This window comes from Dipodomys merriami, unplaced genomic scaffold, assembly GCF_024711535.1.
Source record: "Dipodomys merriami isolate MVZ:Mamm:240054 unplaced genomic scaffold, mDipMer1.0.p SCAF_11, whole genome shotgun sequence".
In the NCBI taxonomy this organism is placed as follows: Eukaryota; Metazoa; Chordata; class Mammalia; order Rodentia; family Heteromyidae; genus Dipodomys; species Dipodomys merriami.
This window is the reverse complement of record NW_027202382.1, coordinates 23,617,995-23,644,708: the sequence shown is the minus strand read 5'-3', so window position 1 is coordinate 23,644,708 and position 26,714 is coordinate 23,617,995. Positions and strand designations below refer to the sequence as shown.

Below are 26,714 nucleotides of genomic sequence, written 5' to 3'. Positions count from 1 at the left end.
CCACCTGTCATATGTCAGGCAGAAGACTTCAGGGTCCTCAGGGAATTTTCACATGCTCAACACACAGGAATGATAGAATTATCAAAAAAAATCCCATTCCTTCATCTTCCTGCTTCTCATATTTCTCACAATATTTGCTTGCAAATGCTATTTTATAAGGGAAAAGCAGGCAGGCTATACAAAATTTTTGCCATAAAATTGTTTAGAATTTCTCTTCAAATCTAAGAGCTTCTGTGGGCAAATGCATTTGTAACAAAATTAGTGGAAACAGATAAGTCTAATGACTGAGTAAGCAGTAATAACCCAGAAGCACTTAAATTTAGGAGCAGCACTTACTAACAAAGATGTTCAGACTAAAATATCTAAAACTTGACAGATAACCACTCAAAACCCAGAAGTGGTGCTGTGGCTCAAGTGGTAGAGTGCTAGCCTTGAACACAAGGAGGTTCAGGAATAGCACCCAGGCCTTGAGTTCAAGCCCCACAATCGACAATAAACAAACAAATAAACCTTGGCAGAACCCAATCACCTTTCCACACTTTTTTTTTGGTCGGTCATGGGGCTTAAACTCTGGGTCTGAGACCTGTCCCTCAGCTCTTCAGCTCAATGCTAGCACTCTACCACCTGAGCAACAGCACCACTTCTGGTTTCCTGATGGTTTATTAGAGATAAGAGTTTCTCAGCCTTTCCTTCCCTGGCTGGGTTTGAACCATGATCCTCAGATCTCAGTCTCTTGAGTAGCTAGGCTTATAGGCGTGAGCTAACAGCGCCTAGTCAGCTTGCCACATTTTTAAGGAGAACCTTCACAATCTGTTTCCACTGTGGACCAGTGTCGACCCAGAAAAGGACAAGATAAAATGATATGTTTCCTTTGTTACAATAGCAATCTGCTTTTTCTCCCCTCCTAAACATGAATTCCAATGGATACAAGTTATTCTCTCTAGGAAGGAAGGAGAAAGAGGTAATCATGACAAATTATCCTTTTTCCAGGTTATCATCATGTTGCTCAAATTGTTCCTCAAACACAGCAGTGTGCACATCCCGCTCATTTTCCCCACCCTGGATGCTATTTGTACCTTTTAGATCAAACCAGCACTTTTGCATATCTCAGCCATTCTGGGAGTTGTGATGATGAACTGCACTGTTTTCAGTGATTTCCATCAGAGCCATCGTGGTCACATCCCTGAATATGGTTAAAGACAATGCATTCCACAATCACTTCAACCTAAGTCTGTGGATAATTATGATAGAAGGGGATAGTCTAAATTCCATCCACAAAGGGATCATTTGTTTTCCAAGTCTATATCCTGCTTCCACATTATCTATAAGTAGCAACACAACCTTGATCTGCAGCTTACAATAAGAAGTGGATGTGAGCTTTTGACAAAAATCATCCCCCAAATCATTATTTCTCCTGAGAAAAGACTGGTTTTTTTCTCCTTAAGAAATTTTCTTTCTTTCCTAGCTGTTTGTTGGGTCTTGCTTCTTTTTATTGGAATAGATACTCATGGGGAAAAAAACTCAGTACCTAAGGTGGTAGAGACTGGGTAAAAGAAAGATAAAAGAAGAGGGCAGGGTTGAGAATAGGAGTTGCAGAGAGAGAGAAGGGTGGAGGGAAGTACAAAGTCAAAGAGATGATGCTTTGTCTTGGAATGCTCAGTTTAGCAGGACATTGCTGCTCTCTTCTTCCAACTATTTTTCTGCACAAGAAGAACAGAAAAGAATACTGAAACATCGCCATGATGGTTTGCAAGCTTCCTTTGGCCACAGTCTCATTTCTCCCATGGTTTCTCCCCCCGGCTTCAGTTAGCATCCTCGGAGAACATCTAAAGTATTGAAAATTACTTCAGTTAAGCACCTGTAATCCCAGGACTTAGGATCCCAGTTCAAAAGCCAGCTGGGGTAGGAAGGTCCATACAACTCCTATGTCCAACTAATCACCATAAAGCCAGAAGTAGAGCTGTGGATTAAGTGGTACAGCATCAGCCTTGAATGAAAAAGCTCAGGGATCGTCCCTAGGCCCTGAGTTCAAGCCCCAGAATACGGAGAAAAAAGATATTATAAGATCTAGAGGTTTAACAATAAAAACAATACTTTAGTAAAACATAAAAGTAAATACAGGATGAGAGGTAGAAGGAAAGGAAAATTTTATAAGAACTCCAAGACCACTTCTTCCAACCCAGCAGGAGGCAATACATATGGAAAAATTCAAGAAAGCTTCTGGCATTTACTGAAAACTTGGATTCTAGACAATAAATCTATGTTTTACCCATCTACCCACTTGAACTCAGGAAAACACATAGGAGGCGCTTCCTACTGACCAACATCCCCTTTGCTCATAAACAAGGAATTCAAGGAGCAGCCAGCTTGTGTCTCCATGCCCTCAAAGGAAAAACTCTCTTTTCCACTCAACTCTAACTCAGTGAGGGAGAATGCAGAGTACAGGACATGAAATTAGAGGATCTAAATGCAAACACTCATTTATGGACATAGATTGTGTCTCCACTTTTTCACTCTGAAAATCAGAAAAATAATTAGAAATGTATGGGCACTAAATGCTGGAGAAACTAAAAACCCCTATGTGCCTTATCACCACTAACTGTCCTAGCAAGGGGTGGGGGTGGGAGAAGGGGTGGAGAGGGAGGTCAGCCTCACTTTATCTTCATAATTTTGCTGTGCCATTTACTTCCAAAAAGTTAATCTCCAAAGTTTCTGCTTATCCCCTGTGTGTGCTCAAGTTCTGTGGAAGGGAAAAATGAAGTCAAAGAGGTGACCCTTTCCTCCATAACTAAAATGTGTCACTAGACCAAAGCAACATTTGCAGTCTTTTTTGCCTGTTTCTTACCACGGAAATAAAGTAATTTAAAAGGCAGAAAGAAAAGCAAGACAGGAACATGTTAATTTGTTATAATAATCATAATCATAATAGCAATAGGGGAAGGTCAAGGGAATGGGTTAGTCCAATGGAGACAGGAACTAGGGGCAAGAATGTAGTCATAATATCCAATGCATATCTTAGGAAACTAAGAAAACTGAGGGGAAGGGTCTGGTTGGGAGGAATGGGGAAGAATGATAAATGGAGTGATGTTAATCAAGATGAATTATAAACTGATTTGTTGAATGGTAACTCCTTTGTATACCTACTTAAAGATAGTAAAAATAAACTTTAAAATACTAATAAAAGCAAATTTCCCTTATTGATAGCTTTCTATAGTTAACTCTCACTTTGACCTATAAAGTAGATACAAGTATATCCCATTGTACAGATAGGGAGACGGAGGCAGAAAGCCTGGAAGTGGCATATGCCTCAAGTCTTATAGCAAGTAAAAGGGAATTACCACTGGGTTTTTGTTGAATTTAGCACACAGTGTAGAGTCAAGTGTGATACAGAATTGGAAATTCAGGAAGCACACATCTTACAGTAACTCAGAGTACAAGGCTTGAAGCCTTCAACTGTCCCCTCAAGGATTTCTAAGACTTCGCCTGCAGTTGGAATTCTGACAGCCTCCCACACTCAAGCCACAGTCACTTCTCTACAATGCTGGCCATGCCTGACTCTACAGCCTTCCTAACCCAACATATATGCTTCCCCAGAGAGAGGTGGTTAAAGTCTGCTATGCTAGTTAGTTATAGGACAGGAGGTCAGAAATTCTTCCATTGTCTTTTGGCGCCTATGCATAAAATTCAAAACTACCTGTTTCCTTCCTAAACTGTGCAGAGATTTAGCCTCCTTGTCTTCTATTTGCTGTGTGTGTGTGTGTGTGTGTGTGTGTGTGTGTGTGTGTGTGTGTGTGTGTGTGTGTGTGTGTGTGTGTGTGTGTGTGTGTTTAAGCGGGACACTGAAAATTAGTGGAAGCCAAGGATGGGCTTGTTGCTCACCTGAACTTCAACCAGAAGGATCTCATGGAGCACTTTTTGACTCCAGCTACACAATCAACTGAAGAAAGAAATATGAATCTGAAGCTTCAGTAAGTATGAAAATGACTCCTCCACACATGGTTTTAAAGACTTTTCTTTTGTGGCTTCTGTTTGTTTTGCTTCTGCTTTTTATACACAGGGCTTATCTACTTTTGTTTTGAGGAGCTCTCAATCTTTCACTCTGTATCCTTAGTTCAACATAAAGAACTTAAATTTGGTCAAGTGCTTAACCTTGACACCACCCTCTTTCTCATTCTAAATCATCAAGAACTTGATTTAGAGACTTTTCTGCCTAGGTTGCCTTCGAACATGCTCCTAGCCTAGGATTACAGATACGATCCACAAACACTCAGCTGCAAGCACATCTTGTACAACTCATATATCTCTTTCTCCCATCTACTCTTTCTCTTTCTTTTTCTCTCTATCCTTCCCTCTCTTCTTCCACTCTTCCACTCTCTCTCTTCCTCTCTCCTTCCCTTTTCTTCTCCCCTCCTTCCCTCTTCCTCTTTCCTTCCCACTTTCAGTTAATCATGCCATGAACAATCTCCCTAACACATACATATATCCCTGAAATCGGTCCCAGGCACTCTATCTCTCTGTACTCCATATCAACTCAAAGTCAGGATTACAACCTCTTCAGGACCTTTTTTTTTTTAAAGACAACTCCAAAAATGAACACCAAGTGCAACATTACTAAAGATTCTTAAAGAAGATGATTGTAGAAGAGACTAACAATTTTCTCCCCACAGCAAATCACTTAAGAATTCAGAAGAGAAACTTCTCCCCTATTCCAATGTCTTTTCTGAGGAAGACCATCCCTAGGGCATTCTGTTTGTAAACTTGATTCTGAGCAATACCCTTTTTCAGGTGACCCTTCCTTTCACTTATCCCAACTTCTCATTCCCTCTACAGATACAAGTCATGAATGAGGGGGCCACAAGTGTGAGACACAGGAAATGACATGTGTTTATAGTAAGCTAGACTTGACTAGAATCCCAGTTCTGCCAGTTATTTGCTCAGTGACTTTGAGAAGTTATTTTCTCTCTCCTAGCCTCATTTTGCACATCTGGAAATAGGATACCATTACTCTGCCCGTCAACAAGATTTATATAAAGATGAAAGGTAAGGTATGTAAGTAATAGAACACATAGTAGGCACTTCATACTTAGGGTAAAAATAACTGAATTTCTCTTGATCCTTTTGCTATCACATCTTATCATATTTGCTCTAGGGAAATAAACTCTTCCTCTGTGACTCTGGTCCTATAACACCTGAGGTCGCACTTCTGTAGGGCATTACCCTTATGTGATTGAAACCTTACGAAGAAGGCTGTTCACCTGCAACTGAGTTTGGGACATTCCTGAAGCTAAAGGCACATGGAGAAGAAAGTCAGAAAAGAAATAAAGAATTCTAGGGGTGGGTCCTAGGTAGGCAGGAGACAGAAATGCACTTCCCTCTCTCTGGATCTGTTGCTAAGAAGTGGAGATGTGTAAAGTTGTGCTGAAATGTACATGACAGAAGGGGGTTCCCTCTGTGAGGGATGAGATGCACAGAAGGCAGTACCTCCACAGGATCCTCCAGTTAACAACGTGCAACCTACAAAAAGACCCAGGTATACAAATCCTCTATTTTCCCATTGCCATCTCCAAGTGAGACTTGTTTTATAACTCCATTGGACAAGTTGGGTGAATCTTTTATCTGCAGGCTCCAACGAAGGACATAAAGAGGTCTTCAGAGGCAGCAGTAAGACATGAGAAGCATCAGGTGGAAGATGAATCTTGGAGGAAAGGCTGAGATTTCTTGACTCATTTGACTTACCCTTTCCTTCAAACAATTCTACTTACAATGCTTACAAACCTCAAGGTTTCTAAGTCTTATTTTTTTTATTAGGAATGTAGCATTTCCATATAAGGACTAATCAGGTTCTGCAGCTTCGTAAAGAATTCAGGGGATTTCTTGTTATTCTTTGTCTTGATTTACAGAACAAACTAAAACAGCATTTGGAACAGCTGGACAAAGAGGTAAAATAAGAATAAAATTATTGTGTTGTATGAAAGGAGAGAAGGTTAGCACTCCCCTTGACAAGGATGGAAGAGGCCCTGGGGCCTGACAACACGCATGTGGTTAAGGCATTGCCAACTACTTCGTGGCATCTAACCATCATTTTTCTCTCCCTCTGCCTTTCCACATCCCTCTATTCCTATTTTTGTCTAAGGCTCTCCCTAAACCTAATAATTTCTAGTTTGCCAAATTCTTCTTTGGGGTTCGTAGCCCATTAATACATAGTTGCTTGATGTTGAATAGATATATCTGTTGAACTAGATTATATCTGCAGACTGTTGACTGTGCAACTACAGACTTTGGTTGATGCTTGCCTTAAGATAGTGTTCTAGCACAAAACTGGTGTTACTTTCATCACAAATGGGCAGAGCAAGCCAGAAAAACACAAGAAAAATGGCAAGTCTGGGTACTCAACTCCCACTCATGATAATCAGGGGACAAAACAGATAATGAATAATTCAGAGGAGAGTTCCCAAAAAGCTCTACAAACACTACTGGTAAACATGGTAAATGAAAAGATTGAAAACCTGCAAAGGACTCTGTATGAGCATGATAGGGAGAGAGAGGAGGCAAACCAAAGGTCAATACAGGAATATCATGAGTGTGAGGAAGCTACTCAAAGATTGATACAGGAATTGCGTGAGCAGCTTGAAAGCACTCAAAGAGAAATAAAGGAATGGCGTGAGAAGGCTGAGATCAGTCAAAGAGATAGACAGGAATTGCAGGAGCTGGCCGAAAACAGACAAAGAGAAAGTCAGGAATGGCGTGAGCAGGCTGAGAACACTCAAAGAGAACTACAGGAATTGCGTGAACGTGAGGAAGCTAATCAGAGTAATATAGGAACTGAGAGATTGGGATGAGAATAGACAAAGATCAATGGAGGCATTCATGGAATCCATAAAGAGAGTTGAAAGAAATCAGGGAGACCACAAAGGGAATGCTGAATGGAGACCAACAGAAGGAATGGGATTCCAAGGAAACCATAACCAATCAACTAAGTGATTTGAGAATAAATACTGAACACCAAATTAAGGAAGTAAAGAAGTTCATACAAGATCTAAAACAAAGCTCCAACAAAGAATTTGAAGCCAGCAAAGCCGACCAACTAGAAGGAAAAGAAATAAAAAACAAAGTAGAAAGTCTTGATAGTAGGTTAGACCATGCAGAAGATCGAATCTCAGGGATTGAAGACAGCCTAGATATTATAGAGAAAGAACATACAACCATCCAAGACAAATCCAAGAAATATGATAGATCTATTCAACACTTAGAAGACATCAGAAGACTATATCCGAGGATAATGGGTGTAGAGGAGCACCTAGAGACAGAAGTTAATGGTCTAGGAAATATGTTTAACAGGATCCTAGCAGAGAGCTTCCCAAACATGCAAAAAGATAGGCCTATTCAGATACAAGAAGCTTTTAGAACTCCAAATAGACCAGACCGGAATAGGACATCCCACTGTCACATTATAATCCACACAGGATCAATTCAGACCAAGGAAAAGATCCTTTAAAGCTGTCAAGGAGAAAAGATCAATCACCTATAAAGGGAAACCAATTAGAATCACCTCAGATTTCTCAGCGGAGACAATCAAAGCAAGAAGAGCCTGGAATGCCATGCCCTAAAGACAAACAACTATCAACAAAGAATTCTGTACCCAGCTAAAATCTCCTTCATAACCAAAGGTCAAATAAAAACCTTCCATAGCAAAGAAAAATTGAAACAATATATCTCCACCAAACCAGCCCTACAAAAGATTCTTAAAGATGTCCTACACATAGAAAACCAACAAGACCACAATAAAGGACAAGAAACCGCACCCAAACTGAGAATCCAAGAACCATAGGAAGAACTCAGTTGCCACAGACCCCAAGAAGGTGGATAAAATGGCAGGAACTCCCAAATACCTTTCAGTCCTGTCTCTCAACATTAACGGATTTAACTCTCCAATTAAGCAACATAGACTGTCTAGTTGGATTAAAAAGCAAGATCCTTCTATCTGCTGCCTTCAGGAGTCACATCTTGCCCATAAAAACAAACACATTTTCGGGGCTGGGAAGGTGGCTCAGTGGTAGAGTGCTTGCCTTGCATGCATGAGGCCATGGGTTCGATCCTCAGCACCACAAAAGAAAAAAGAAAAAAAAAGCCGGAGTGGTGCTGTGGCTCAAGTAGTAGAGTGGTAGCCTTGAGCTGAAGAGCTGAGGGACAGTGCCCAGGCCCAGAGTTCAGGCCCCACGACTGGACAAAAAAAAAAAAAAAAAAAAACACATTTTCAATGTTAAAGGCTGGAACAAAATCGACCAAGTAAACGGCCCTCATAAACAGGCAGGAGTTGCAATCCTAATATCAGATAAAATAGACTTCAAATTAAAATTAGTGAGAAACAGCAAAAATCAAGAACTCCAATAACAACAGATGCTGGAGGGGATGTGGACAGAAAGGAACCCTACTTCATTGTTGGTGGGAATGTAAACTTGTTCAACCACTTTGGAAAGCAGTATGGAGGTTCCTCAAAAGACTTCACATAGATCTCCCCTATGATCCAGCAATTGCACTTTTGGGCATTTACCCAAATGTTTACAAACAAGACCACACTAAAGCTACCAGCACAACTATGTTTATTGCAGCATTATTTACCATAGCTAAGATATGGAACCAACCCAGATGCCCCTCAGTAGATGAATGGATCAAGAAAATGTGGTATATATACACAATGGAATTCTATGCCTCCATCAGAAAGAATGACATTTCCCCATTTGTTAGGAAATGGAAAGGTTTGGAAAAAATTATATTAAGTGAAGTAAGCCAGGCCCAAAGAAGCATAGGTCCCATGGTTTCCCTTATTTGCAATATCTAGTATAGGTATGAGTCAAGCGGAAAAGGTCAGATAATGTGATGCTAGGAAAATGAACCCTTAAATATGTATTTTAATGTTTTCGTTTCTTTCATGCATGTATTTCTAATGCATTTATAAGATTATTTCTTTGTTGCTTTGTATGTCCCTCCCTCACAGTGTAACCCCCGTTTTCACTATATTTGATGTCAGTATAACATGTGGAGTAGATGGGGACAAACAAGTCGTTTAAGGATTCAGGTGGACCTGTTGCAACAATGAGAAGTACAAAATGTCATGTCAAAACCAGCTTTACAATGCTGGTGTGGGGGGGGGAGGGGGGTATAATTGGGTGGGGGGAGGGGGGTAAAATTGGGTGGGGGGAGGGGGGAGGCGGGGAAGGGAAGTGAAGGGTAAACAAAGGAGGAGGCTGCAATGCTTGGTAAGAAATGTATCCATTATCCTGCCCATGTAATTGTAGCCCCTTTGTACAGTATGTTCTCAAATAAAATAAAATACAATTTAAAAAATAAATAAATAAATAAATAAAATTAGTGAGAAGAGATAAAGAAGGTCGCTATATACTAATTAAGGGATCTTTCCTTCAGGAGGATATTACAATTCTAAATACCTATTTGCCAAACAACGGAGCACCCAAATTTATCCAAGAAACACTACTTTCCCTCAAATCCCACATAGATCCAAGACATTAATTGTTGGGGACTTTAACACACCACTTTCCCCACTACATAGATCAACTTGGCAAAAACTCAACAGAGAAACCACAGATCTAAACAACTGCATAGATCAACTAGATTTAACAGACATCTACTGAATATTTCACCCAGCAGCATCAGAATACACGTTTTTCTCAGCAGCACATGGAACATTTTCCAAAATAGACCACATTTTAGGCCACAAAGCAAACTTGTCCAAATTCAGAAACATTGAAGTTATACCTTGCATTCTCTCAGACCACAAGGGAATAAATTAGAACTCAACACCAAAAGTCACCAAAGAAAGTCCTGTAACACATGGAGGCTGAACAACACACTGCTGAATCACAAGTGGGTCATGGAAGAGATTAGAAAGGAAATTCAAATGTTCATGATATTCAACAAAAATGAACACACAAATTACCAGCTCCTCTAGGACAAAACAAAGGCAGTACTCAGGGGCAAGTTTATAGCCCTGATTTCCTACATCAACAAATTGGAGAGATCTGAAACCAACAATTTAATGAGACATCTGAGCCTCCTTGAAAAAGAGCAGTAAGATAAACCCTAATCCAGTAGAAGAAATAATTAAAATTAAATCAGAATTAAATGAATTAGAATAAAAAAACATAGAAAGAATCAACAAAACAAAGAATTGATTCTTTGAAAAAATTAACAAAATAGACAGACCCTTAGCAAATCTTATCAAAAAAAGAAGAGAACACACCCAAATAAATAAACTCAGAGATGAGAATGGAAACATCACCACAGAAACAACCAAGATCATAACACTATAAGGGAATACTTCTCAAAACTTTATGCTAATAAGTTTGAGAACTTGGCAGAAATGGACCTTTTCCTAGCAAATATTGACATGCCAAAAGTAAACCAAGATGAGTTAAACCAGCTTAACAGGCCCATATCAAGCATTGAAATAGAAATAGCAATAAGAGACCTCCCATCTAAGAAAAGCCCAGGACCAGATGGTTTTAATCAGAATTCTACAAGACCTTCAAAGCAGAGCTCACACCAATACTCCTCCAACTCTTCAATGAAATTGAAAGAGAAAGTTCACTACCAAACTCATTCTATGAAGCCATCATAACCCTCATCCAAAAACCAGGCAGGGACTCATCAAAGAAAGAGAACTATAGACCCATTTCTTTGATGAACATTGATGCAAAACTTCTCAACAAAATTTTGGCCAATTGACTTCAACAATTCATCCAAAAAATCATACACCACAATCAAACAGGATTCATTCACGGATGCAAAGCTGGTTCAATATATACAAATCAATTAATTCATCACATCAACAGGAGCAAGGATAAGAACCACATGGTTATCTCAATAGATGCAGAAAAAGCATTTGACAAGATCCAACACCCCTTTATGATGAAGGTTCTAGAAAAATTAGGAATCCATGGAACATTCCTCAGTACAATAAAGGCTGTATATGACAAACCTACAGACAGCATTATACTTAATGGTGAAAAACTAAAGCCATTTCCTCTTAACTCAGGAACAAGACAAGGATGTCCACTCTCTCCACTTTTCTTCAATCTAGTATTAGAATGCCTAGCTAGACAAGATGCAAACATAAAGGGGATCCAAATAGGGAAAGAAGAAGTAAAATTCTCCCTCTTTGCAGATGACATGATCTTTTATGTAAAGAATCCCATAGACTCCACTCCCAAATTACTCAAGCTGATTCAAAACTTTGGCAAAGTAGGAGGGTATAAAATTAAACCTCAAAAATCAATGGCTTTTCAGAAAGAATGACATTGCCCCATTTGTTAGGAAATGGAAAGACTTGGAAAAAATTATATTAAGTGAAGTAAGCCAAGTCCAAAGAAACATAGGTCCCATGGTTTCCCTTATTTGCTATATCTAGTATATGTATGAGTCAAGCAGAAAAGGTCAGATAAGGTTAATGTTAGGAAAATGAACCCTAAGATATGTATTTAAATGTTTTTTTCTTTCATGCATTTGTTTCTAACGCATTTATAAGATTATTTCTTAGTTGCTTTGTATGTCACTCCCCCACAGTATAACCCCTGCTTTCACTGTATTTGATGTCGGTATAATTTGTGAAGGGAAAAACAAGTCATTTAAATAAGGATACAGGTGGACCCATTGCAACAATGAGAAGTACAAGTTGTCATATCGAAACAAACTTTACAACTTTGGTGGGGGGGGGGAGGATTGGGTGGGGAAGCGGGGGGAGGCTGGGAAGGCATGGGAAGGGGAAACAAAGGAGGAGGCTACAATGCTTGATAAGAAATGTACTCATTATCTTGCCCATGTAATTGTAACCCCTCTGTACAGGATTTTCACAATAAAAAATTTAAAAAAAAATCAATGGCTTTTCTGTATGTCAACAATGAGAAAGGTGTGGCTGAAATTAGGAAAGCAACTCCATTCATAATAGCCCCACAAAAAATAAAATACCTAGGAATTAACTTAACCAAAGAAGTGAAGGACCTCTATGATGAAAACTTTAAAAATTTGAAAAAGGAAATCAAAACAGAACTTAGAAAGTGGCAAAAATTCCCATACTCCGGGATAGCAAAGATCAACATCATGAAAATGGCAATATTTCCCAAGGCTATCTACAAATTCAGTGCAATTCCTATCAATATTCCAACCTCATTCTTCAAGGAAATAGAAGAGGCAATCCAAAAATTCATATGGAACAATAAAAGACCCCAAATAGCAAAAACGATCCTAACAGAAAGAACAGTGCTGGAAGAATATCAATACCAAATTTCAAACTCTACTACAAAGCCATAGTAATCACAACAGCTTGGTACTGGCACAAGAACAGACCTCAGGACCAATAGAATAGAATTGAAAACCCAGAAATGAACTTACAGACGTATGGCCATGTAATCTTCGATAAGGGAGCTAAAAAAAATAGAATGGAAGAAAGACAGCCTCTTCAGTAAATGGTGCTGGCAAAATTGGTTAATCACTTGTAGAAAACTTAAGCTAGATCTTTATATATCACCCTGCATCAGAATCAACTCCAAATGGATCAAAGACCTCGGAGTCAAAGCAGACACTCTGAAAACATTACAGTATGGAATAGGAGAAACCCTAGGTCTCCTTGGCACAGGCTGAAATAGAGACCCAGAAACACAACAAATCAAAGAAAGATTGGACAAATGGGATTGCATAAAATTGCAGAGCTTCTGCATGGTAAAGGACATAGCTAGCAAGATCAATAGAAAGCCCACAGATTGGGAGAAGATCTTTACTAGCCATACAATGGATAAGGTTCTCATGTCTAAAATATTCGTGGAACTCAAAAAATTAAATCCCCCAACAACAAATCTTCAAAGAAACAACTGCCCAATAAATAAGTGGGCTAAAGACTTAAAGAGAAACTTCTCTGAAGAGGAAAGAAGGATGGCCAATAGACACATGAAGAAATGCTCAACTTCCCTAGCCATAAAAGAAATGCAAATCAAAACATTGAGATACCACCTCACCTCAGTTAGAATGGCTATAATCACGAACTCTATAATCAACAACAGATGCTGGAGGGTATGTAGACAGAAGGGAAACTTACTGCATTGTTGGTGGGAGTGTAAACTTGTTCAACCACTTTGGAAAGCAGTATGGAGGTTCCTCAAAGACTCCACTTAGAGTTCCCCTATGACCCAGCAATCCCACTTTTGGGCATTTACCCAATGTTCACAAACAAGACCACACTAAAGCTACCGGCACGACTATGTTTATTGCAGCATTATTTACTATAGCTAAGATATGGAACCAACCCAGATGCCCCTCAGTTGATGAATGGATCAAGAAAATGTGGTATATATATATATATATATATATATATATATATATATATATATATATATATATATATATATATATATATATACACAATGGAATTCTATGCCTCCATCAGAAAGAATGACATTGCCCCATTTGTTAGGAAATGGAAAGGCTTGGAAAAATTATATTAAGTGAAGTAAAGCCAGGCCCAAAGAAACGTAGGTCCCATGGTTTCCCTTATTTGCAATACCTAGTATATGTCTGAGTCAAGTAGAAAAGGTCAGATAAGTTGATGTTAGGGAAATGAACCCTAAGATATGTATTCAAATGTTTTTTTTCTTTCATGTGATTGTTCCTAACACATTTATAAGATTATTTCTTTGTTGCTTTGTATGTCCCTCCCCCACAGTATAACCCCTGCTTTCACTGTATTTGATGTTGGTGTAATTTGTGGAGGGGAAGGGAAAAAACAAATTGTTTAAATAGGGATACAGGTGGACCCATTGCAACAATGAGATGTATAAGTCGTCATGTCAAAAACAAACTTTATGACTTTGGTGGGCGGGGGAGGACTGTGGGGTAGGGGGAGAATGGGAAGGGATGGGAAGGGGAAACAAAGGAGGAGGCTACAATGCTTGATACGAAATGTACTCATTATCTTGCCCATGTAATTGTAACCCCTCTGTACAGGATTTTCACAATAAAATAAAAATTTTAGGGTAAACATCAACAAATCCCCCAAACAAACACACCAATGTACCTCCACAGTACAAAATACTATTCTACCTTAGACATGTCCATGATGGAGCCCTGAGAGACATCACAGATCCTCAGGTAGGTTCCAGGAGAAGTTGGAACCTTTTAATATAAGCTGAGCCCTCAGTGAGCTTTAACAAACATTTCGCTTCCTTGTGTACAGACAGTTCCTTCTCTAGCCCTCCGGTGACTTTTCCAAACCTCACTACTCACCTCTAGCCCTCTGCATCTTCACAGATCCTCTCATTCAGGTGATCTCACAGGAAGAAGAGGTAACTCAGCCTCCAGTTCCTGATCCTCTTTCTTTTTGTAAACGATCAGCCATCTTCCACCCATTTTACCCTGATCTTCTCCTTCCACTATCCAATGAGGAGATGTTCCTCCTCCCACTGCAGACATATTCTTTCTTGTCCAATGTCTTATCCTTTCCCATCTTTGATGCTTCCAATCTTCCCTCTCTACTGGATCCTTTCCTCACAAATGGGATGCATGAGTCAGTATCTCCTAACTTCTATGTCCTCTCCCCATCTAATGCATCTGAGTCGTCCTCTATTTTTCCAAATGAAGCACATTGGTATCCTACATAATGGTGAGCACATATTCTGATATGAGCCTCATTAGCTAATTTTGTTATTTGGCACACATCATATAGGCACTTGTGAAAACTTAGATGGATAGGCCAGTTGCTCCACATGGTCTCTTGAAGCAACCAAAGTATAGAAATGTATGCACAAGCTTATCCCCAGCACAATGAAGCACACTGTTTCAGAATAAAGTTTTTTTTTTAGATATAAGTAGAAGTCATCATGGATGCTGAAATTATAATAGAAAGTATAGGGCAGTAAATACAAAACCCACTAATGTTGTCATTTATTATCATTATAGAATGCTATATGCTGTACATACCATATGTTCTATATACTTTTATATAACTAGTGGCAGAGTAGTTTTTTTTTCTTTTTTTTAAATATATTTTATTGTAAAGCTACTGTACAGAGGGGTTACAGTTACATGAGCAAGGGAATGAGTCCATTTCCTATTCGGCATTGTTACCCCCTCCTTTGTTTTTCCCCTACCATCCCCTTCCTTCCCACATCCCCAACCTTTTCCTCCCCTCCCCCCCAAAGTTGTGACATTCGTTTTTTCAACATAGTGTCTTGTACAACTCATTGTTACAATGGGCCATCCTGTATCCTTGTTTCAGCATATTGTTATTTCCCCTCCCCTCCCCTCCCCAAATTAGAAAAACATATATACAAGATGCAGGGCACCAGAACCAAATACAGTAATAAAAGGGGTTATACCATGGGGGAAGAACATACAAAGAAACAAAAAAAAATCACATAGTACATTATAAGTACTTCAAAAAGAACAATAAGAAAGATAAAATCACGCATTATCCTGCCCATGTAATTGTAACCCCTCTGTACAGTATGTTCACAAATAAAATTAAATTAAATTTTTAAAAAAGAAAGATAAAATCCCTTGTGTACCTATGTTGGGGTTCATTTCTCTTGTTATCAGGTTATATAGTCATATGTACATAGCTTTTGAACTCTTCTGCTTGTCCTAGACATATACTAGTTATTACAGATAAGGGAAACCAGTCTGGCTTACTTCACTTAATACAATTTTTTCCAAGTCTTTCTATTTCCTAACAAATGGGGCAGTGTCATTCTTTCTGATGGAGGCATAGAATTCATATATATACATATATATATATAAACATATATATCACATTTTCTTGATCTATTCATCTACTGAGGGGCATCTGGTTGATTCCATATTTTAGCTATGGTGAATAATGCTGCAATAAACATAGTTGTGCTGGTACCTTTAGTATAGCCTTGTTTGTAATCATTTGGGTAAATGCCTAAAAGTGGGATTGTTGGGTCATAGGGGAACTCCATGTGGAGTCCTTTGAGGAACCTCCACACTGCTTTACAAAATTGTTGAACAAGTTTACACTCCCATCAACAATGCAGTAGGGTTCCCTTCTGTCCACATCCCCTCCAGCATCTGTTGTTATTAGAGTTCTTGATTATAGCCATTCTAACTGGGGTGAGGTGGAATCTCAAAGTTGTCTTGATTTGCATTTCTTTTATGGCTAGGGAGGTTGAGCATTTCTTCGTGTGTCTATTGGCCATTCTTATTTCTCTTCAGAGTTTCTCTTTAAGTCTTTAGCCCACTTATTTATCAGGCAGTTGTTTCTTTGAGGATTTGTTGTTGGGGGATTTAGTTTTTTGAGTTCTAAGTATATTTTAAATATGAGACCCTTATCCATTGTATGGCTAGTGAAGATCTTCTCCCAATCCATAGGATTTCTATTGATCTTGCTTGCTATGTCCTTTGCCACACAGAAGCTCTGAAGTTTTATGCAATCCCATTTGTCCAACCTTTCTTTGATTTGTTGTGTTTCTGGGTCTTTATTGAGAAAATTTTGGCCTGTGCCAAAGAGCCCTAGAGTTTCTCCTATTCCGTCCTGTAATGTTTTCAGGGTGTCTGCTTTGACTTGGAGGTCTTTGATCCATTTGTAGTTAATTCTGGTGCAGGATGATATATAGGAATCTAGCTTTAGTTTTCTACAGGTATTTAACCAATTTTGGCATCGTAGTTTGTTTATACTGCACCACCATACACACAGGAGGAATGCATTGTACCCAGTGACAGGAACCTTTCAGCTCCATTAGAACCCAGTGGACTGCCCTCATGTATTCATCCATCACTGACTAGGAAGATTTGTCCGCTTTCACTCTACTTAGATCCTATCATTCATTTCTTTTTTTTTTTTTTTTTTTTTTTGGGTCCGGTCGTGGGGCCTGAACTCTGGGCCTGGGCGCTGTCCCTCAGCTCTTCAGCTCAAGGCTAGCGCTCTACCACTTGAGCCACAGCGCCACTTCCGGCTTTTTTCTTTTTGCTTATGTGGTGCTGAGGAATCGAACCCAGGGCTTCGAGCATGCAAGGCAAGCGCTCTACCACTGAGCCACCTTCCCAGCCCCCCTATCATTCATTTCTAACTTCAATCCCTAGATGTTCTTATGAAGAATACCTGTGAGCTCCACAGTTCTCAGACAAATGTTTTAATCTTCACCTTTGTGATCCTACACACCCCACACCACCTGTTGTAACTCCAGCAGCACCAGGAGCTCAATTATCTATTTAAAAAAACAAAAACAAAAGACTAATATCGACTTAGGAGTCCCTTTCTCAGTGACCCTTCCTAGGCTTCTCTGGGCAAGGGTGATTCTTCCTTCTGGGTACCCATGCAATGCTTTATACACTCTGCTAGGATGTCTTTGCTCACCTTGAATCACACTGAACTCTGTATCTCTTACTCTTCTCATTTGTAAGTTTCTTGAAAACCCAGCCACCAGGTTCTTAAACATGCCATATAGGCCTTTAGGAGATCTACAATTCAATTGAATTCATTCTAACCTTTTGTTCCTGGAAAGCAAATTGAAGCAAAGTCTGCAAAAAATCTTGTGGACTAATTTCAACCAGAACTGAGTCTCTGGGTATAAAATAAGATACAAAATAAGCAAATTCAAACATGACAATATGTTATCTATACTAAAATTGAACCCCCTCACTTTGGTTCAAGTTCACAGCATAACACCATCATGTATACTAAAGTCCTGTACTTGCACACTAACATGGATGGTAAGCAAATGAAAAGGAGGCTGTCTGGAATGCACAGTGATGAGTCTGTAGGCCAGAAGGAAGCCTCTATTCTTGACCCACCTGAAAAATGATGGGGTTGTTATGCGGGCACTTCTTGCTTTGGATGACTAAAATCCTATATTACTGGAAGTTTCAAAGATTTCTGATGTATGAAGGACAGGTGAAGGACACAGATATTAAGAGGATGATGACTGTGACACTAACCTGTAAGAAGGATATCAACAAAGGCAATGAAGTCCCCAAGAAAGTGAACCAGATATGACATTCAAGGAAATTTTCCTCTCTCAAATACAGGGATCGTTTTACAGATTTGACACCTGAATTGACTTGCGTGGCATTCACGAGGCTCTACTTACCTGACGCACGTATAAATGCAATATCAGCTAACAAATAGTTTTAAAACTTTTCACAATTAATCCTTAATAATGGGAGCCAGACATATTACTATTTCTACTACATGGGAAGTTTAGTAAAAATTTCTATAGAACCTAAGCATGAAAATAAACAAAGAATAGAGGATATAGCTTGGTGATAGAACATTTGTCTGGTATGTGCAAACCCTAGGTTCCATTTGCAGCACCAGAAAAACTAATCCTAACAATCAATTACACTCAGTAAAAGACAGGTTCTCTTATATTCACTCATAAAAGGTATTAGATTGGAAATCCCTAAGCGCAATCCAGACTCAACATAACCAATGTAAGAAAGAAACTATTACATCAGTTACACAACCATGTGAAATATATCCTAATTGTAGTATTAATAACAGCAACAAAAATGGTATTCAGAATGCATTTTAGAGTTCACAAAACACATTTGCTTTATCAGTGCTCATACTGAATCTCTGAGATATTCGTGACCTGCCTAACTCCCCACAGCCCAATAAGACAAGGATACTTAGGTCAGAGATAAATAAAACAGGTCTCCAGTTCCCCATGGAAACCTAAGAAAACTTCCAAAACATGTGCCTGAATGCATAGGCAAAATAATACATATGATAAATAAAACTAAAACTCCCCTTGTTACACATCCCATGAAAATGATTAGTGTATGTATATAAAATTTTCATTTTTTTTAGAATGGAAAAATCTGACTAAAAAAAAGAGAAATAATGTAGTCCCAATCATACAGAAATATCTGAAAACCCACCAAAGCCAAGTTTGCAAATAGGAGATTTACTCCTAGGCAGACAGTATAAAAGGATTCATTTTCCAAGATGTCAATGGGCAAGAGAGCACAGAGAGTATGGGACCCATATGCGTGCACCGTGCGTGTGCACACGTGCGCACACACACACACACACACACACACACACACACACACACACACACAGCAGAAACCTCCCAATACCCTCAGGCTCTAATTTTATAAATACACAGCTAAGTGTATATATAGTCACAAATCAAAGGAAATGACACTTGCCTGGAGATATTTCCTAAGATATGGTTTGCCTTTTATTTCGCCAATACCCATCTTGTAAAATTATAGCATTCATGAAATCCCTAACTGCATGCAAGTTCCAAAATTGAAAACTTCTTGGTTGCTGCCTGTCAAAAATTGGTGGGATTCTGGGTTACCCAACGGCAGATTAGAAGCTAAAGCGAAGAGGGAAAAGAAAAAATCAAAGTTGCTCCCAGACTTGCCCCTTGATTAGCATGTGGATTTGAGAGGATTTACACTGGAACTTTCACATCTATTCTGTCACTTTAATCAAGAACCTCAATTTTTATTTCCAGGAACATCCGAACTAGAAACTTGAGTCCTTAATCTCAGTCTCCTCCAATCCATCCCTTAAGTGATAACCAGAGTGATCTCAGTAAAATACAAATCGGACCATGTCCCACCCTTTAATAATGTTTCTAATCCTCCAGTAAATCACAGCTGCAAGATAAATCTACATCTCTGAGCACTAAGCCTAAAGTTCTGCATCCTTTGGCTCCATTCTGTGCCTCCCTCTCAACCCTACTATTCAGCCTCACCAAGTTAATTTCAGGACATTATCCCATGGGTACCATATTCTGTCATGTTCTCATGCTTTTATTCTAGCCAGGCTTTCAGCTTGAAATGCCCTTTTCCTTTGTCCATTAGACAAGCTTCTGTAATGACTCAGAGCTTCAGCTCAAATGCCACCTGGTCTAGACGTCATCACCCCAGCCCCAGCCCGAAGAAAATGAGTTGCTACCTGTGTAATGTGCTTTTACAGCTCTAGACTGACCTTTTCCTGCCATTGTCCTCAATATCTTACACTGGGCTATTCTCCTGTCCCCCCAACTAGACTGTAATTACAGGGATTGTGTCTTTTTGTTGTTTATTTTCTGCCAATCCTGGGGCTTAAACTAGGGCCTGGACACTGTCTCTGAGCTTTTTTGCTCAAGGATAGTGCTCTGACACTTGAACTACAGCTCCACTTCTGGCTTTTGGCTGGTTAATGGAAGATAAGAGTTTTCTTCTTAGACTGGCTTTGAACCACCATCCTCAGATTTCCAACTACTGAGGAGATAGTATTACAGGCATGAGCCCCTGGCCCAGCCAGGATTGTATCTCTTATATATCTGCACTCCCCAGTTTGGAAGGTATAGAGAAACACATAATGTATTTTCATGCAGGGCTACTAAAAACACCCATGAAGCAATTATGAAATTCCACAAATACCTTATCAACAGTATTGGAACTTTTGTATCTAATATACTTGGATCCCTTTCTAATCATTCTAAATATCAGGAGGAAAGATTGTAAGATCAATGAAATGAACTCACTCATTTTCTTCCAAATATTGGACTATACGTCACACTCAATTTCTGACAAAATGTTACTAGAACATAATAATGAAGTAATATAGTGAGATTTTTATACAATTATTCTCTTCTTCCTCCTCCCATATATGGTTGTGTATCTGATTTTGTGTATCTGTGTCTTTGTTTTAATAAGATAAATGGGGCTGTAGGTTTTGTTTTGTTTTTGTGCTTATTTATTTAGATCTTTACTTAGCAACCTAAAAATAAACAAGTCAATATTGGTCTTTGTAACAGAGTCTCAGCAAGAAACAGAATTCACCCTAGATGGTTCAACTCAAGAAATCTTAATGAAGGGACCATTCACAAAGTTAAGAGAGTTGGAAGAATAAACAAGTATAGTGAGATGAGCAGAAGGGTCAAGGAGAGCAAACAATGTTACTGAAGCATGGAGCCATGGAGAGGGGCCACCCAGTAGAAGTCTTTGCTCTGTTGGGAATCACCACTCTGAACACGCAGTACCAACACAGAGTATCTCTCCTGTCACTTTTCAATCTCCTATCAAGAACTTCTGTTGACTGAAACCAATTCGAGGCTAGAAAGCAAGGGGGTAGCTCATGGGAACCACTGGCCTCCTAGGCACAGAGAAGATCAGAGATGAATACAACATAAATGGAACAACTGAGGAGTCATTTAAACAGTTCGTGCCCATTTTTAGGTGGTCGAGGCAAACTAAACCTTGGTTAATACTGATCCAGAGGCCTGAAGACCCAAAAGGGAAATACAATTCTGAACTCTAAATTATTCCTTTCATGTGATTAGCTATGTAACCTGAAGCCAGCCATCATCTTAAGACTACATTCTCTTCACCTATCAAGTGGGCATAATGATCAGTCCTATCAATCCGTAGGGGTACTGTAAAAGTCAAAAGAGACAACATACACTGAAGAGCTTATGAACTGCCAAGTACTAGAGTCTAATGCAAATCTACATTTCTGTACTCTGTGCTAAGCCTTCAACAAGTGGCAACCCAGATAACCATTTAGGCTTTCCTCTTACAGAGAGAGTAGAGGTTCAAAGGATGAATTTTCCCCTTGGCTTCACTATCCAGGTTACATCAGGGAAACACTTGGAAACAAGAATGTTAAACTATCCTGTCCACACCATACAAAGAGGATTTATGATACCTTGATGCCTTTTTTCAATGTAAGACTGAAATTTACTTTACTATTATGCATTTGCTGCCTCCGGAAAACAAGAACCACCGGCAGGTCGTGAGCACTCATCATTGTCACTATTATTATTATTCCTATTACATTGTCAACTAAAGATGAGTCTCTGCAGTGGCCTAGAGCTAAACCCTACATTCTCCTACGAACATAGCACATTTTGTGGTATTTCTTCAGTTTCTTTCCCCAACTGTCCCAAAAAAAGTAGTAATCATGGACACCACACTGGGACCTATCAACACCTAATAATCAATACTGTCACGCTTGCTTTGCAAATTGACTAACCATGAACTTCTACAGCCTGAAACCTTCATAAAATGATCACAGATTATCACAGACAAAGAATCCCCAATGGTTGGAGGTCAAAGTGGGTTTTCTCAAACATTATCCAAAGCTCAACACAGCAGCAAGAAAAGCATTGAAGTCAGAGGGAACACAAATCCCTGCTCCCTAGTTCTGGGGTATATGACTATGAGCAAGTCATGATGTAGCTGTAGGAAAAATATTTTTGCCTTAAGGAATTGTTGTAGGAATAAATGAGATGATCTATATGGTACACCTGGTCTGGTGCCTAGTATATACAGCATTTGTTCACTAAACCGCAGGATGATAATACGAGGGCAGACTGAGTCCCAAACCAGAAGGGAATACAGGTGAAGATACTTGAAGTGGATGAATTAAGACTTGGTTTCTCTTCAGACAAGAACCAGACTTCACTAAGGTTCCTCAGTTGTTCATTTGTTTGTTTGTTTAACAGGTCTCCCACACTTAGGAATAACATTTGCCTTTTCAATGAGGATGTTGTATACCCTATATGTTCAGCTGTAATTGGGTTGACCAGCCACCTGTTCACACACTGATTTTCAAAGGCCTTGTGATCCAACCAAACTAAGCTCAGTCCTTCCCCAGGATTTTCCAAACCGGAACCAAGAGAAAAGAGTCTTTTCCACCCAGATGTCAAACCCAAGATTTGATATAAGACCCTTCTGGTCCAAAGTTGAGGTCCCTTGATGAAAACAAATATTAGCAAAAGAAACAAATCTACAAGCCGGGCATTAGTGGCTCATGCCTGTAATCCTAGCTACTCAGGAGTCTGAGATCTGAGGATCGTGGTTCAAAGCCAGCCTGGGCACAAAGTCCATGAGACTCATATCTCCAATAAACCATTCAGAAAACTGGAAGTGGCGCTGTGGCTCAAGTAGTAGAGTGCTAGCCTTGAGCTGAAGAGCTGAGGGACAGCGTCCAGGCCCAGAGTTCAGGCCCACGACCCACAGAAAAGAGAAAGAAAAGAAAAGAAGAGAAAGAAGAAAGAAGTGTACAGAGCAAAGCAGAAGTCAAAGGCAGCACATGAGGAAGAAAGGCCCAATGGAAACAGAGTTCCACACACCTGGGAGACCTGCCCTGACTCCTGCCCATCCCTTCCCTGCTATAGTTCGGGTCTGAGAGCCATTACTTTTCCTTTCTGCCTGTACCAGTTTAAGTAGGTTGCTGTCAGCCCAACCATGCTGAAAAATGCAGTGGGTATTCTTATAAGTAAAAGACAACCTATATTCAAGGCCACACTTTTATACCTCTACAGAACACTAGAACATAAGAGACAAACATCCATGAGGTGAGAACAGAAGACTTTTCTTTCTTCCTGGGGTCACTCCCTCAACAACCATTACAAACTTTTTCTATGCCCCACATAGGAATCTAAGAGAACTAAACATTGTCCCTATACCCATAGTCTAGAAACCAACATGAAATTACCATCATAAAATAATTTCACTAAGAAAGATATGGACCAAGTACACACTGCATAAAGAGTGTTTTTAAGGCCTTCCCAGAAAAAAAAGTCAAGCTCAAACATAGAAATAGAAATTAAGCAGTGGTCCAAAAACAGTGCTTTCTCAAACTCTCAATAATAAAAGATCGGATTTGGGGTGTGTGTTTGTGTGTGTGTCTGTGTGTGTGTAAACTGATCCATGGTCCTATTACACTTGCACAGTAAGTACCACCTGTGCCTCACTACATATGTTCAACATATTTCTGAACTGTCCTAGAACCCACATCATGAGTCAAGTCCAAGCTGTTGAATGTTACCACAATAGCTAGTTGATAGAAAAGTTTCTAAGTGTACCTAAATGTCACAAAGTGATATCTAAAGTCACAGCCTAGAAGTGCCATGATTCTACATGGTAACTGGCACAGAGCATTTGGGGAACATTTCCAAGGAGGCAAAGATTACATTAAGAAGGAAAATGAAGTTCCATTTGGGAAACAACTCATAAAATAAACATGTAAGTCCAGCCTCCTGTGCCCTGCTGACTAGCTCAAAGATGAGACATTTCCTTTACTGTACCAATAAGTAGCAGACATCAGAATGTGATAGGGTCACCAGAAAATAAAGAAAAGTGAAGGGCTTCCTTTCCAGTGACTACCCAGCCCTGCCCCTGCCCCAGGACCTGGCACATTCTACTTGGATGCTTTCTTTTATGGACCTTTCTCTTTCTGAGACTTAATATCTGACTTGAAAGTCTGTAGCTGTATGCAGTAGAACAGTCAGCAGTTGTAATTATAGAAATGAGTATGTCTAAGTTGAAAGGCAGTGGACACTGGAAACTTCTCACTAAGCACTCTCCTCTGTTCTGAACCGGATTTGCCAGGCTATCCTTATCCTGGGGCATCCCATGACTTAGGAAAGGGATAGAATCCTCTAAGGGAGGCAGTGAACATGAGTCAGTTGGCATGACAACTGGGTTTCCTGCCACACATAGATGGACTGAGAATTCTAGTGTATAAATTGGTTATCTTTAAATAACTACTCCAAAATGTAGTGGCCTGAAAATAAGATGCATTTATTTAAGCACACAAGGCTACAGATCAGGCAAATGGCTCTGTTGCTCTGGGACAGGCTTGCTCCTGTGGGCTAGTAACTGCTGGTAGATCAGCTGAGGCTGCCTGGGGCAGGAGGGCTTAGTGGTTGGCTGTTTTCTGGCAACTGGCTGGCAGCTGGTCATGGTGGCAGGTTGATTCATCATCCAGTAAGCTAACTGGATCTTGGACAGGTACCAGTAACAAAGATCCGAGAAAATGGCAGTGTGCGATGTCTCTGGAGGCTAGATTTGAACTGGAATACCAGTTTACCTTACTCGATGTGCCAACACAAGCCACAAGAGCACCCAAGTGCAAGAGGTAGGGAGATAGGTTCCAGCTCTCGATGGAAGCAATTACAGTCACATTGCTAAGAGCGAGAATTTGAGAAGCTGAGAATTGGGGCCCTTTTTGTAATCCATCTGCTCCACTTGGCTTCGAGTTTACTCTTTGGGTGTTTCATCTGGATGCTACCCATCGTTTGGCCCAAAATCTAGTCCCCGAATGACAGAAAACTCAAGGTAAATGCAAATCTATGCTGCCTTGAAAAGCAGGCCCTCATCTCAGCACGTGCTTTTTTGAAAAAGTTCAACCAATATTGAGTTAAATAAACATCCTTTTAGGGTGTTGAGATAATAATAACCAAGGAGTGCAAAACAAAAGTCATTCTATCAAATTAGGGAGAAAAACATGCGAGAATATAGGAATGATAGTATTCAAATTTGAAAGTGAAACGGTGGTTCAAGTGGTAGAGTATGCCAGCCTTGAGCAAAAAAGCCTTAAGACCGCACCCAGACCCTGAGTTCAAGCCCTAGTACTAGTGCACACATAAAAACACACTAAATAGTATCCACATGTCATTCATGTATCTTTTACATTTAATAAATGTTGACTTAATATCTGCTTGATGCATGATAAACCTAGGGTCCTGAAAAGCATAGAAAGAAAATGTAGACCTGTATAGTGCCTTTAAGAAAAGATGCTCCCCCTCACTAAATGCTGGAGTGTTCAATGCCTCAGTTGCCCTAACAACTACAACTATTTGCTTGCTTCTTTCCCTTTCCCAGTAGCCCAAGTACTCCTAAAAATTGGAGATCTTATTTCTACATTTAACCCACATTAGATTCTTAGTGACTCCTGAAATAAAATTAAATAAACATCTGGAACAAAATAAAACTCTAAACATTCAATATGAAACTCACTCTTCACAGACAGAATGGTTTACTCTACCATTACCCTACATTTAATAGAGTAAAACCATGCGGAAAGGATTTAATGAGTTTATAAGTCAATAAAAGGAGCATTTCTGTTTCCCCCCTCTCCCTTGCAAGACTGTCTCCTTCGTTGGTTGGAAAGGGAAAGAAGATAAACAGCAACTTTTGACGCTGGAAGATCAACAAAGGATCTTCTAAGTCAGTTCACCACCAAAAATGGGATGCAAGCTCTTCTCAGAAATGTCTCACAAAGAAGCTCAGAAAAGGGTTTTGAGAGCGGAAACAGGAGATGTTTCCAGCCTAGAGATGGAAATCCAGTAAGGCAATGAGGCCTGTGCCCACAACATTTTCCACAGACTCAGAGCAACTTGTTAAGTCTGCTGCATCTGTCAAAGAAGGTCAAAACGCCTTTTCCAGGGCCCCGGGGAGTGTTTGTTTCAGTCATGAAGGTCAGACTTCCCAGCTCCTTCTTACTTATAGGCCCTTTGCTTAGCACCAGGCCTGACCAGTAGTGGACACCAGCAGAAGAACAAGAGGCATTGAGAAGCACTGACTTGAGCATCTGCCAGTTCCATCTGCAGATTCCACCAGCTGTGGGACAAATGCAGCCTCACACTCATGGGATTTAAAGATTGGAGCTGTCGAAAGACAGAGCCTGACATTAGCTGGACCTCACTGGGCCCAGTATCTAAGGAAGCTCAGTATATCCGCTGAGTTGTTCAAGCCCACAAATATGATTTGAAGCATGCAGACTGAATTTTCAAAACTAGTTCTAACTAATCTCATTTTTTTTGTGTGTGTGTGTGTCGGTTGTAGGCCTGAACTCTGGGTCTGGGCACTGTCCCTCAGCTCTTCAGCTCAAGGCTAGCACTCTACCACTTGAGTCACAGCGCCACTTCCAGCTTTTTCTGCTTATGTGGTGCTGA

The 26,714-nt window shown here is 39.8% G+C and overlaps 1 long non-coding RNA gene and 1 other non-coding gene across 3 annotated transcripts in view; one reads left to right on the top strand and one right to left on the bottom strand.

The window, feature by feature from the left end:
- Nucleotides 1–26,714, bottom strand: part of LOC138816264 (uncharacterized) — a 353,466-nt gene that overhangs the window by 217,551 nt on the left and 109,201 nt on the right. The gene's annotated exons all lie outside the window — the stretch shown is intronic.
- On the top strand, nt 5,962–6,087 carry LOC138822377 (U6atac minor spliceosomal RNA). Its single transcript, XR_011370415.1, has one exon. It is a non-coding gene; the product is annotated as a U6atac minor spliceosomal RNA (small nuclear RNA).